Genomic DNA, 12,151 nt, shown 5'->3' on the forward strand with positions numbered 1-12,151 from the left:
GTTGTAAGGCAATATTCAATGAGAAAGCATAGTTTTGGGTTCATCAATTCAGCACTTTCATACTTCCTTCGTGTTCCTTCAACCGATGTGCCAGCTTATCCAAAGCTTTTTTATTTATGCCTTACTTTTCAATTCGTTTCATTTCAAAAAAGCTCAAATATTCCTCAACCATGTCTGGTAAATTTGATTATATTCAATGATTATATTCAACTAATAAAATAGTTTAAAAAAATAATAAAAATACAAGCCACGGTTTCAACATTCCAATGAAAAAAAGTGTTATAAAATGAATAATACCTGTCTAGTTGTTTTGATATCATATGTTTCCAATATTTATATATATTGACGAAATTTTTATTTTCGCGAGAAAAAAAAAGTTTTTGCGGTGCTGTAGATTGAAATTTTTTAAAAGTTCAAAATATTTTAAAACGAGCCTGAACATGCTAAATATTGTTTTCAATCGATTAGACTTCTGATTTTATGGACATTTTCATGTTCAAAAAATTTTTTTTTGCTCCCGGAATTTCGGACCTATTTTGAAGAGGGGGTAAACTTTGAAACACATTTGCAATGGCCTAAATATAAATATGGAATTATTCAACTTAACTAAATGAACAATCTTTATAAAACTTAAAAACATAAACTAATTAAAAATTAAATAGTTTGTCTCAGTCCAACAAAATGAGGACCCCTGAAAAGACGGTGTGATTGTCTATTAAAAATGTGTACATCCATTTATGAATTTCAAACCTTTAAGTGCTCTAAACACTGCTGTCTTATCAGACTGTAGTCCCAATTCGCCCCAGATGACGGTACGCGTATTGATTGAAAATTAATTCAACATCGGCTGAAAACTAATTTTGGTAAATTCTGTCGATATCTGGGATGCTGTACGGATTATCTTTGTTCAGTCGAGCGTTTGAAATAACTGATATTCCTAAATTTATCTGGCAAAATTTCAACCCTGATAACAACAAGTTGAATTGAATACATTGTTATGAATTATTAAACTTTTTTTCCAATAATTTTAGCATAGTTGTACAATGTAATTGTATCTATTGATGATTTTCATTGATTTAGCACTTGAAGAATGTTAGATGTAACGCTAGAAAAAAAAATCATACAACTAAACCTGGAAACACTAAACTTTGTGATGGATTCCACTCTTGCCACTTGTGAGTGTTTGAAAGTGTTTGAGTGAATGAGTTTCGTTTAGGATTTCGCCATCCTCGAATCATTCATGTAGCGCATCCATATGCATCACTCTGGAGAGAGAGACTCGGGAGTGACAGCAACTTCATTTTCCAGAGTTTCATCCGTCAACCCACGAAAGAACCACCGCTGCTGCTGCGTGGACGATACCATCATCCATTCATTCCCCGGGGGGTGCTGGCTTTTTCAACAGGACAACAACGGCGATGGATTCACACGTTCGCTGCAGTGTGTCCAGACTAATCCTGACCAGCAACAGCAACATCAACAACGGTCATCGGGAAGTGGCCCATGGCCGGTGCTCGACTATGAAATAGTGGCCCGTCAGAAGTGTCGGGCCAAGTTCTGTAAAAAGTGTGTGCTTCACTTTGAATTGCTGTGCGTTGAAGCTGGTGTTTGTATGGTTGAGTTGATGGTTTTTACAATTTTGTAGATTTGTTTTGAGATTTATTGTATTTTAAGCTACGTCTTATTTTTAATCTCAATTTTGTTTTAAGTTTGTCAAATTATAACAAGAGGAAAATGTAAAATAAATGAAATAAAAGAATAATTGATCCTAATACACCTATGATACAACGCTTCACCCTTTTGGCATTGTCCCATAAACCAAAGGCACGATAAAGAATTTCACCAGTCACCGTCGCTGGACGGTTCTCCCGATTGGGCTATAAATTTCCGCAATCAAACAAACATTTTCACAGCGCAACCAACGGAAGAAGCCCAGAGACCCAGAATTTTGGAATGCACCGTCCTTGTCCTTGCGTCCTGATCCCCAAGGTGTCCAGTTTCGCCGGAAGAGTGTCATCGGGGCCCGAATGTTGGGCCAGTTTGGTGTTTTGTTTAATTTCCTATCGCGTATGATGAATTTTGGTCACACGTGGACACTCAGTCAGTAGGCCATGGAAGCGTGTTGTGCGCCGTTTTGCCCGCGGGTGCGGCTCGCTGTGCAAACAAAGATAGAAGAGCAGCAGGTCATCGGATTTTGGCACGGAAAGTAATGTGGTGGGTTGGCCACCGCTGATCACCGGCTGTCACGCAGATATTGCATTGATGGTGTGAAAGCTTCTGGTGACACACGGAAATGCATTCATCGCAATCATTGAATTATGTAGTGAGTGTATCAGGCCATCTATCTTGAAATGTTGAGAGGAGATGAATCACTGAGGGATTTAGTTCTAGCTTTGTGAATGTTGAATTGAAAATATCTCTAGAATAGATAATTTATTAATAGAACTTATTTTTTTAACAATGCAGAATTTCTTTCTAAGGATTAATATGGCTATTCTATTTGAAGAGAGAGAAATTAAACATTCAAATTGGTATTTCTTGCAAAAAATAATCAAAAAAGAAAAGAGAATTGAAAAAAGTACAAACCCTATCCTACTATCCTGCGATATCATTTCAAAATTGACATTTGTACTTATTTCGATCAGTCCAGTCTCCAGATAAACACTCTTTTCTCCTCAACCCTCTATCTGGCCCAGTCTTTGAACTGACGACAAAATTCCAACATTCCACGGCTTCAATTTCGCACTAATTGAATCTACTGCCTGGAATGTTTCCAAAAGAGGAAAAAAACTTCTTTTATGCTGCTCCTAATTGTTCCGTCCTTAGCGTCAACGCTTTTCCCCCCAAAGCCCTTGTTGAAAAGTGCGGAATTTTTTGGAAGAAGTTATCCTATCCGCTGTCGACGATGGTAATTATAGAAACTCCTCCAAAGCATGAGTAGAGGTAGTAAATTTTTCCTGATTGTCATAATCATTAGCCCACCCCTCCCAGCTTGCCACGGAATCTTCCGCGAAAGCTTCTCGAGCTTCACTTTTCCGAAGTTGGTCAAAGGCGAACGCGCGGGGCTCGGAATTTAAATTTAATTATAAAATAAATATCAACATCCACGATATAATCTGATTTATGGGACAATTTCACTTCGGTGCTCAAGCCAAAGCCAAAGTTTCCACTGCTATCGATGAAAAGTCCCGCGAAGATGAATAATATTTCCGTCTCTGCTTTCACTTGGGTGGCCCCTCGTTTTGCAAATCTTTGTCCTGAGCAAAATGTAACCTCCTCCAATGCAGTCAACTTTGTGATCTCCATGAAAATTAACGACTTTATCTCACCTTACACCGAAAGTCGTGGTCCTCATCAATTGCTCTGTGAAATGTGCGTTATCTTACGGAAGGGCTAGGAGTTCTAGCTGTAAGAAAGTTTTATTGTAAAATGAAATATCACCTGCCAAGCAACGTTTATTTGAATATTATTGATGATAAAATTGAACAGCAGCTCAAAAGCGCAAACAATAATTCTATTTTCCTGGCAACACTGCTCTGCCAGAGCACGCTATCAATCAATGGTCAGAACCCTGCCACGATCAAGTCTGCACTGCTCCCCAAACAACCATCATCAGAGAGAAGATCGACTCGAACATCTCCCGCTGTCGGCGTCGCTTACTTGGATGACGTGAAAATGCCGGCCCATGTCTTGCGACGCAGCGTCCCGACGCTTCTCGTTTGCTCTTTAACGCGCACACAAAGACACATTCACATACATACAGGCCTGGCTTCTCCAACGGTGATCGTTCGTCTTTGCATCGAAGAGCGATCATCATTGGCCGTCGGCCGGACAACGCGTGCGGAGTGATATTTTTGGGAGTTTGTTGTTCTTGTTGAGGAATGGTTTTGAGATCACTTGGATTATTAAGTTTATTGCTTGAAAAATATTTTCTGTGGTATATTTAGCCCGTGATCGCTAAAAAGTCCTACAAAAAAAAATTCTCATAAATTGGAAATTATTGCTATTTTTCTTGAGGTAAGAATAAATCAATAATTATTTTCTATACTTAAAGTTGAGCATTGAGGCTGAAAATTGAAATTCATTTGAGAAAAGTTTATTAAAAAAAATTAAGATAATGGAATCGATGAAGGATTAAGACTAACAATTTGATTGACACGTTTGTCAAGAAAATTGAAAAATGTTTTAAATGTTTTCAAATGAGAACAGCTAAATAAAAAAAAATCGGTTTTGAAGATCTATTGAATAATGACAGCCTGGCCTCGTGGTGCGGTGGTAAGCGGCTTTGGCTGCCGATCCCTAAGTTGCTATGGGGGCGGTTTCGATTCCCGCTTATCCTCCTAGCCTTCTATCGGATGGGGATGCAAAACGTCGGTCCATTTGCGTTAAAGAGGTTTTGGCAGTGCGTGGCCGAATGGTTACGCTGTCCGCTTTGTAAGCGGATGATTCTGGGTTCGATTCCCATCTGCTGCAACCTTCCATCGGATGAGGAAGTAAAATGTCGGTCCCGGCCTTGGTTGTTAGGCCGTTAAGTCATTCCAGGTTTAGGAGTCGTCTCCATGCCATAAGTACAAACAACACACCAAACCAAGCCTACTCCGGTGGAATCACTGGCGGCGGTTGGACTCGCAATCCAAAGGTCGTCAGTTCAAACACTGGGGTGGAAGGTTCCTTGGAGTAGAAAGAGGTTTGGGTGCTCTCCCCATTCAAGCCTTCGGACTCCTAGGTTCGAGCAGAAACTTGCAATAGAGACCACAAAAGACCTGGGGGTCGTTAATGTGGATGGTTTGATTTTTTTTGAGGTTTTGGGTGACTCACCACACATAACCTTCGGCAGCTAGAAATGAGCAGAAACTTGCAATAGAGACCACAAAAGACCCGGGGGTCGTCAAAGTGGATTGCGCTTTTTTTTGAATAATGACAGATAAGAGCTTAACATTTGAAGATTGATACCACTGTTATATAATATTGAAAAATCTATCAAACTTTGCATGGCCTAACGTAACTAATTTGAATGAACATTTCGATCAAAAACTTCAACATCTCATACATCGTTCGATTGCATTTGGAAACTTTTCTGATTTTTCTGTAACTCCGAATTCCGAAAAAACCTATTTTTCATCGAAAAGAATACAAAAATCGTTTCAAAAATTCTGACATTTTCGTTATTCAACTGTTAATAAAATTTGAAACTTTGTTATTTTTTTTGGAAAATTTAATGTACTTTTCGAATCTGCAATAAGACATCGATTTTTTTTTTCGTGATCAAGGACTAAAACTTATCCTTTAGGACAAAGTCACACGCAACTGCTGTGTGAATTGAAGGAGTATTACTCAAATATTCAGCTTCAATCAACTTAAATTGTTCATCTGTACGTCCTTCAGTGGATGCTATGATTTGTTTTAGAAAACAAATAAAATCAGTGTTGGAGGTCTTGATGTCTGTTACGTTTTGCAAATAACCAGATAATTTATCTAAATCGCTCGTTCAGTTTAAATTATATTCCTTGAAAATGATAAACATAAACTTTTAGTAAATTCAGTGAAAACTTTTACAAATTTAAATTTAGTTCAGTCAGTAAAACAAGTGAGTCTGAAAATTATTAGATTTCGATTGGAAACAATCAAAATTTGTTTAATATGAATTTGAAACAAAAATATTCATAACAGTGAAAAAAAAAAAACGAAACAATCGTCCAAACACAATGTAAAATGACCAACATCGGTCAATATTTACCCATTGATACTTGAAGGTGAAGATTGTATCAAAAATATCGGAAAAAAATTTATGATAATCCAAATTATCTTACTGTTTGTACTTCACAGTACGCTACTTCCATCTTAATATATAAAAGTAAGATTCTCATTGGAAATTAAAATTTTACATTTAATGTTCTACATCTTTGTACAACATGCCAAAGCTGTAAAACTCGATTCTGAAAAGTTATTTAAAATTTTACAATTTTAATTATTTTGCAGGATATTCACCAAAAATCAATTCGGTCGATTATAGCATCTTCAAGAGTCAGAGTCTACACTCAAAACAGAACAGCAATCATCCGAGAGAATAATGGCCTCAAATCGAGAGAATCGTGGTACCACTCACGGACACATATAAAAGTGCTCGAGATGACCGAGAGAATTATGCCCTCGAGGTTCATTTGCAAATAAAAGTTCATCCCTCAAAACAAGAAGTTTCGACTACGGGTATCGAACCAGAGACCTTTGACAGAATAACCCAGAGCAGTCAGATGTCGACTTATGACACTTGTTGGAGATTTATTGTTTCAATTAACGAATGAACACATTGGTGTTGATGGTGTACGTTGTTAGTTTTTTGTTTTGTTTTTGATCTATCAGTTTAATAGAATACGATGTTGATTGTTTTGATTATATTGAAGTTAAAAAAAACACGCAAAATGTGAGCAAGCTTCATTCCTGCTCACAGGTGGATTCAGTAATGTTCCTTTGAGATGAACATACACTCACACTTGGGGCGTGAGATTTGTATTTTTCATAATTCTACCCACCGGGAGTGGATCGCACTCTAGGCCATCGCGCCAGCCGATAGTTTTCCTCGGGGATTTACCGCGGATTGACCTCGGTTCGGATTTATTTTTCTTCTCCGTCGAGCGGGCGGGAAAACTCGTTTACAGATTGTAGCCAAAAGGGGTTTTTTCGTCTCGTCTCGTAACTGAATCGGTCGGCTGGATTTGTTGTCATAGTGGCAACATTGGCAGAATCTGTGTCCTTCAGGGTGATTGCCCAATCGTGATCGGGCAAAGTTTGGGCAAAAAAAAGAGGAGACAAACGAGAAAACGGATTTTTCTCCACTGACGGTCGTCCAAGTTTTCGCTGGATTTTGTGGAAAAGCTGTGTGTCTGAAAAATGCTGTAGAATGGCCCCCAGGTTTGCGCGTGCAGAAACGTGTTGAACAAAGTTTTTCTTACACGCGTTCAGGCAACGGTGGTGGTGAAGTGAATAAATCAAGCAAAAATTTCCGTGCTTTTCGGGGTGCCAACTTGGGAGTGAGTGTCACTCTCGGCTGGTGAGATTCAGACTTCCAGATTTGGTGGGTGCACGTGCCCCGAAGGGAGCCAGAAGTGTGCAACTGGTGTGCAACTCTCCGACTGAGTGAGTGGGTGATTAAATTATGAATGGAGTAGTTTTTTGAGCGTCGTTGCAAGTGCAGGAAAAATCTTTCGGCATTTCAACTCGTCAAAATCGGTAAACGACGGACGTGCTCCCCGTGCAAGAGTGTGTGATGTTTGATGGAAGTGTGTGCAGGGGAAAATATTGAGCAGTTCTCTGCGGTTTCGAGAAATGTTTTGATCACATATTTTTGATTTGACAGAAACTTTGTTTATCCAATCCACATATCGTAAGAAATTGTTTAAAAAAATGGTATTTGAATTGTATCACAAGTTGACGAGATAGAATATTTATGTTGTTGTTGTCTATTGGATTTAGATGACTTCTACCGAAATTTGGTTATTCTTCACCAAGAATTTGAATGTGTTTGCTAGGTTTTGATTATTTTTTTGGTTTCAGGTATATTAATTTTTAAACACCATCGCTTCTGTTATTTTAATTTAAAAAGATATTTTTAAAGAAATGATACCAATTTCGAACATTAGTTTTTCTAGATTTTTTTTAAACCAAAACTTTGCATATAAATTGGTTATGTCAAAAGAAGCCAACTATACAAAGACACCAACAAAAGTGCACCGACAGTTTTTTACTCATTCATTTGCATTTGAATGTCCCCAGAATCAAGGGCAATTTGTAATTTTTAAATTCTTGTTGGAAGGCTGAAAAGTTTGTATGAAAAATTTATAGAGCTTTCCTTTAATTTAAATTTTTGAGTTGTATGCAATAGCAACGATATGGCGCTAATTATCCATACAACCTCCCAACAAAATTGTAAAAAAAATCAAATTGCACGTGATTCTAGGTACCTTCTACTGTACACTTCCTCACGATGGGCTGGTCGTACAAAAGTGACATGCAAAAATATTTACATTTATATCACAACATGAAATTTACTTATAGATTTGGTGTTTTCGTGGTGGACCTCTTTTGCAATATTAAAAAATGATATATGATTATTTTTTAAACATTATTTCATAGAATAAGTTAGCTTTTGATAGATTTATATGGACTAAAACAGTATTTATTTAATTCAAAAATGAGCCAAAAGCAGTTATGAATATTTTTGAACAGCTGAAAATTTGAAATGAATGCAAAATTAAATACTCCCGTATATAGATATCAGGGTGCCTCAATATGCAGAACAGCCATTTTTTGGTCAGAATAACAACCTCCTAAAATTTGGGAGCAATCTAACCAGATCCGGCTTTCCGCATAGTATTTCAATTTTGCATGGGAATTGTTATGGAAATACCAACTTTTTTGATATTTGATTTTTGTAATATTCATAAAACGCATTTTCATTTAGTTTTTGTTGACGTAGGATTACATTTTCTTTTGATGAACTTTGGATGTTTGATCCTTAATCCTTCGAGATAGTTTTAAAAAATATTCTCAGTTGGAACGCTACTGTATTAGTTTTTTTTTCAATTGGCAGAAAACAATGAAATTACAAAAAAAAAAAATCAAAAGCATAAAAAAATATTTTCCTACACGAATTCCCATAAAAAAGAATTGCTTTGCGGAAAGTCAGGACTTCACAGATTGATACCAAATTTTTGATTACCGCCTGTTTTGATTGAATTGGACAATTTTTGAATTTTTTTATACAAATGTCAAGCCACCCTTAAAGATCATCTTTATTTGTCTGAAAAACAGCAAATCTAGAGTTTTTTTTGAAAAGGCCCTATAAACAAAATTTTAAATTTTTGCTTTTTGGGTGTTTTTAGAACCGCCTTGAGTCAGGGGTATTCAAAAACACCCAAAAAGCAAAAATGGAAAATTTTGTTTATAGGACCTTTTCAAAAAAAAACTCCAGAAATCATTTGGTTAGACGATCAAACATCCAAAGTTCAAGAAAAGAAAATGTAGTCTTACGTCAAAAAATGAAAAAAGATGCGTTTCACTCTATAGAACTGCTCAATAGCCAATTCCTGCACGACACGCAAAACTTTATGAACAAGTGTTTGATTTGCTCTCGTTTTTCGTTCTCCGCGGCGCTATTTACCTCTTGCAACTCTATCGATGTGTTCAGCTGGTGCTGGTGGTAGTCGTCGTCGTCGTCGGTGGTGGGGTTCCAAAAATAAAACTTTGAATAAACGCGCGCGATATTGCTTTTCAGTTTAAAAATCGGTTGCGTGTGTGTGTATGTGAATGTTGGTCAAACTTTGTTTCCAACGCTCTCCCGCTCTTGTTTGAACGAGTTTGAGTGTGAAGAAGTAAAAAAAAGATATGCGGAAAAACATCGGGAAAAGTGTATTAATCTTCTCATTGAAAGATGCCGGCGACAAAATTGGGCGAAATGTTCATCGCCCGGAGATCGCGAGTTGGCGCGAGCGAATGAACACCGCGAAAAAAGATTCGGGGGTGCATTGGGGTTAAATGATCACTGCGTCATTCGGTTTAATTGAAAAATAATTATTTTTTCGTTAATATCGCTACTTTGATGATGCGTAATTCATTTTTACAGTAAATTAGGCATTATTACATCAAATTTAATTATTCAAACGCACTAGAATGGCCAAATTTTAAAACAACAATGTTTGGCAATTTGACCGTTTTACCCCCAATTCCCTTTGTAGAACAAAAGAAAAGTTCATCCGCGGTCTGTCAGCAGCGCGCTGTTTTGTTTGCTGGATCAACATTTGGAAATGTCGAACGTTGAAGGAAATCGCTCAAAAAATGGAAATTAACCGATTTAATTTTTTTTGGCCGCAAATGAAAGGTAAGGGTGGCTAATTTTTGATTCCGATCTGTAAAACTAGTTCTGGCGAGGGTTCTGGGCACTGCGGCAATTGAATGTACCGGCGGGTTGCTTCCGGTTGCATTTCATTTGAGGAGAAGGTTTTTCAATCCACCAGGAGCATATTCGGGGGCAACAGCTTCGGTAATCCGGAACTTCCGGAAAGTTTCATATTTGCAGTGTTTTCAAACCAGTTTTTTTTTATGTAACTGAGTACAATAAATCTCATAAGTGCTCTCTTTTTGGGGGTCGCAATCCGAGTATGAACGCAATTCGGAGTGTTATTTCGAGGTTTTAGCGCAAATCGAGGGAGCGTGGTGTAGGGGTAAGCGTGATTGCCTCTCACCCAGTCGGCCTGGGTTCGATCCCAGACGGTCCCGGTGGCATTTTTCGAAGCGAGATTTGTCTGATCACGCCTTCCGACGGGGAAGTAAATGTTGGCCCCGGTCTAACCTAGAGAGTTAGGTCGATAGCTCAGTCCAGGTGTAGGAGTCGTCTCCCTGGGTCCTGTCTCGGTGGAGTCGCTGGTAGGCAGTTGGACTAACAATCCAAAGGTCGTCAGTTCGAATCCCGAGGTGGATGGAAGCTAAGGTGTAAAAAGAGGTTTGCAATTGCCTCAACAATCAAGCCTTCGGACACCTTGTTTCGAGTAGGAATCTCGCAATCGAGAATGCCAAGGCGATGGAGCGTTATTGCGGGGATTTGGCGTAAAACGGGGTTTTCTTTTTTAATATTATTTACAAATAAACGAAACATTTATATAAGGGGTCATCCACAAAACACTGGCCATCCTCAAATCTGGGTATCCAAGAACTCCTGGAAGTCATGGCCTATATAGCTACCTGATCAACGGAGGTCTATATGGGTGAACTAACCATCGGTATAGCTTCAGATAGCTATAGATACAGATTTGCGAAAACATTCACAGCACTTGTGTATAGACAGAAACCATTTTGTATGAAGAAAAATCAAAGTAGTTATGTCACAGACATAACCGGAATGGCGTAGACTACGTAAAGTTTTGATATGTAGACATAGGGTTTTCCATATCTTTATTTTAAAGAATTAGCTAGATACTTTAAATAGATTTACGGAATAAGAACATAAATGGGAGATGGAGCCCCCAACACGACAAAACTTACACACCCTTATGACCAACCCAGTAAAATAATTCTGGAAAGTAACTTACTCAGTAAAGTAATTCTGAAACAGAATTCATAAACGAATTGAATTCCGAGTGAGTTGACTGGAAAGACCCATGCCAAACACAAATTGGGTTTATAGGCCCAGTAAATAAATATAAACTCGAAAATGACTAATTCCTCGTCACAGTTTCCTGTCCTGATGCAAACCATGATCATGCATGATCGAGCTTGAACCACGCTTGAACTGTTAGAGCCCCTGGGAAATATCGGATGGAAGTTCAAAAAAAAAAACAGCTAGAAGTCGCATTTCATGTCAATAAAACATTTGCTAGAAAGAGATAGCTCATCTGTTGCAAACATATCCGCAGCTGCCATGTAAACATACTTTGAATGTGTTGGTAAATTTCTGACTAGAAAGTCTTATTCAAACACCAACACCAAAGAGAGGAAGGAAAGAGAAGAACGAACGATTGTTGGTAAAAGAATATAGGGGTGGAAGTGGTATTGGGGGCAAGAGCAGCCTCAGAAAGCTGCGCAGTCCGTCGTCCCCGAAGACCAAAATTTGTTCCTTAAAGGCATTTCACCGACTCGTCTCGGGTGAGACGAGGGACGGGGAGTGAGGGAAACTCCGAAGAGTTGGGCAGTCCTCACCCCCTTCCTTAGAAGATCCAAACGGTCCGGCCATCGAGAGGCAACTGGCTGACGAGAAGACGATGCGCGCTTCTTTTGCAGTTCGGGTCCCTCTCTCTCCTGTTGCTGCTGCTCTGGTCTCTCTCCTGCTGCTACTGCTCTGGGCTGAGCTTTCCTGCTGCTGGTCTGGCCGGTCCGACGTCTGAGACGTGAATGTTGATCTGAAAAATGGCGCACTTTCTTATATATGTTTTCGGCCCGCTACTTCCCCTCCTTTTTCGCGACCGACACGAGCTCGGATGATTTTCCCCTCAAAATAGGTACTTGACATTGATTAGTGCGCTGACCACGGGGACGCGCTGTCTTGTTTTTGCATGCTCATTTTCATTTCTTTTGTGTCGCTGTTTGTGTGCTTGGATGAGAGGTTATTATAATTAAATAATGGCATCATTAGTGCGCTGACCACGGGGACGCGCTGTCTTGT

General features: G+C 38.7%; 1 protein-coding gene across 1 annotated transcript in view; it reads left to right on the forward strand.

Moving 5' to 3' along the window:
- The first annotated feature begins 6,583 nt into the window (after positions 1 to 6,583).
- The window catches only part of LOC120429313 (uncharacterized), a 227,278-nt gene continuing 221,710 nt past the window's right edge, over positions 6,584 to 12,151 (forward strand). The window contains exon 1 of the mRNA XM_052707573.1: positions 6,584 to 7,134. The gene's annotated coding sequence lies outside the window, so the exon portion shown is untranslated. The remainder of the gene's footprint in view (positions 7,135 to 12,151) is intronic.

The sequence above is a fragment of the Culex pipiens genome, chromosome 2, assembly GCF_016801865.2.
Source record: "Culex pipiens pallens isolate TS chromosome 2, TS_CPP_V2, whole genome shotgun sequence".
In the NCBI taxonomy this organism is placed as follows: domain Eukaryota; kingdom Metazoa; phylum Arthropoda; class Insecta; order Diptera; family Culicidae; genus Culex; species Culex pipiens.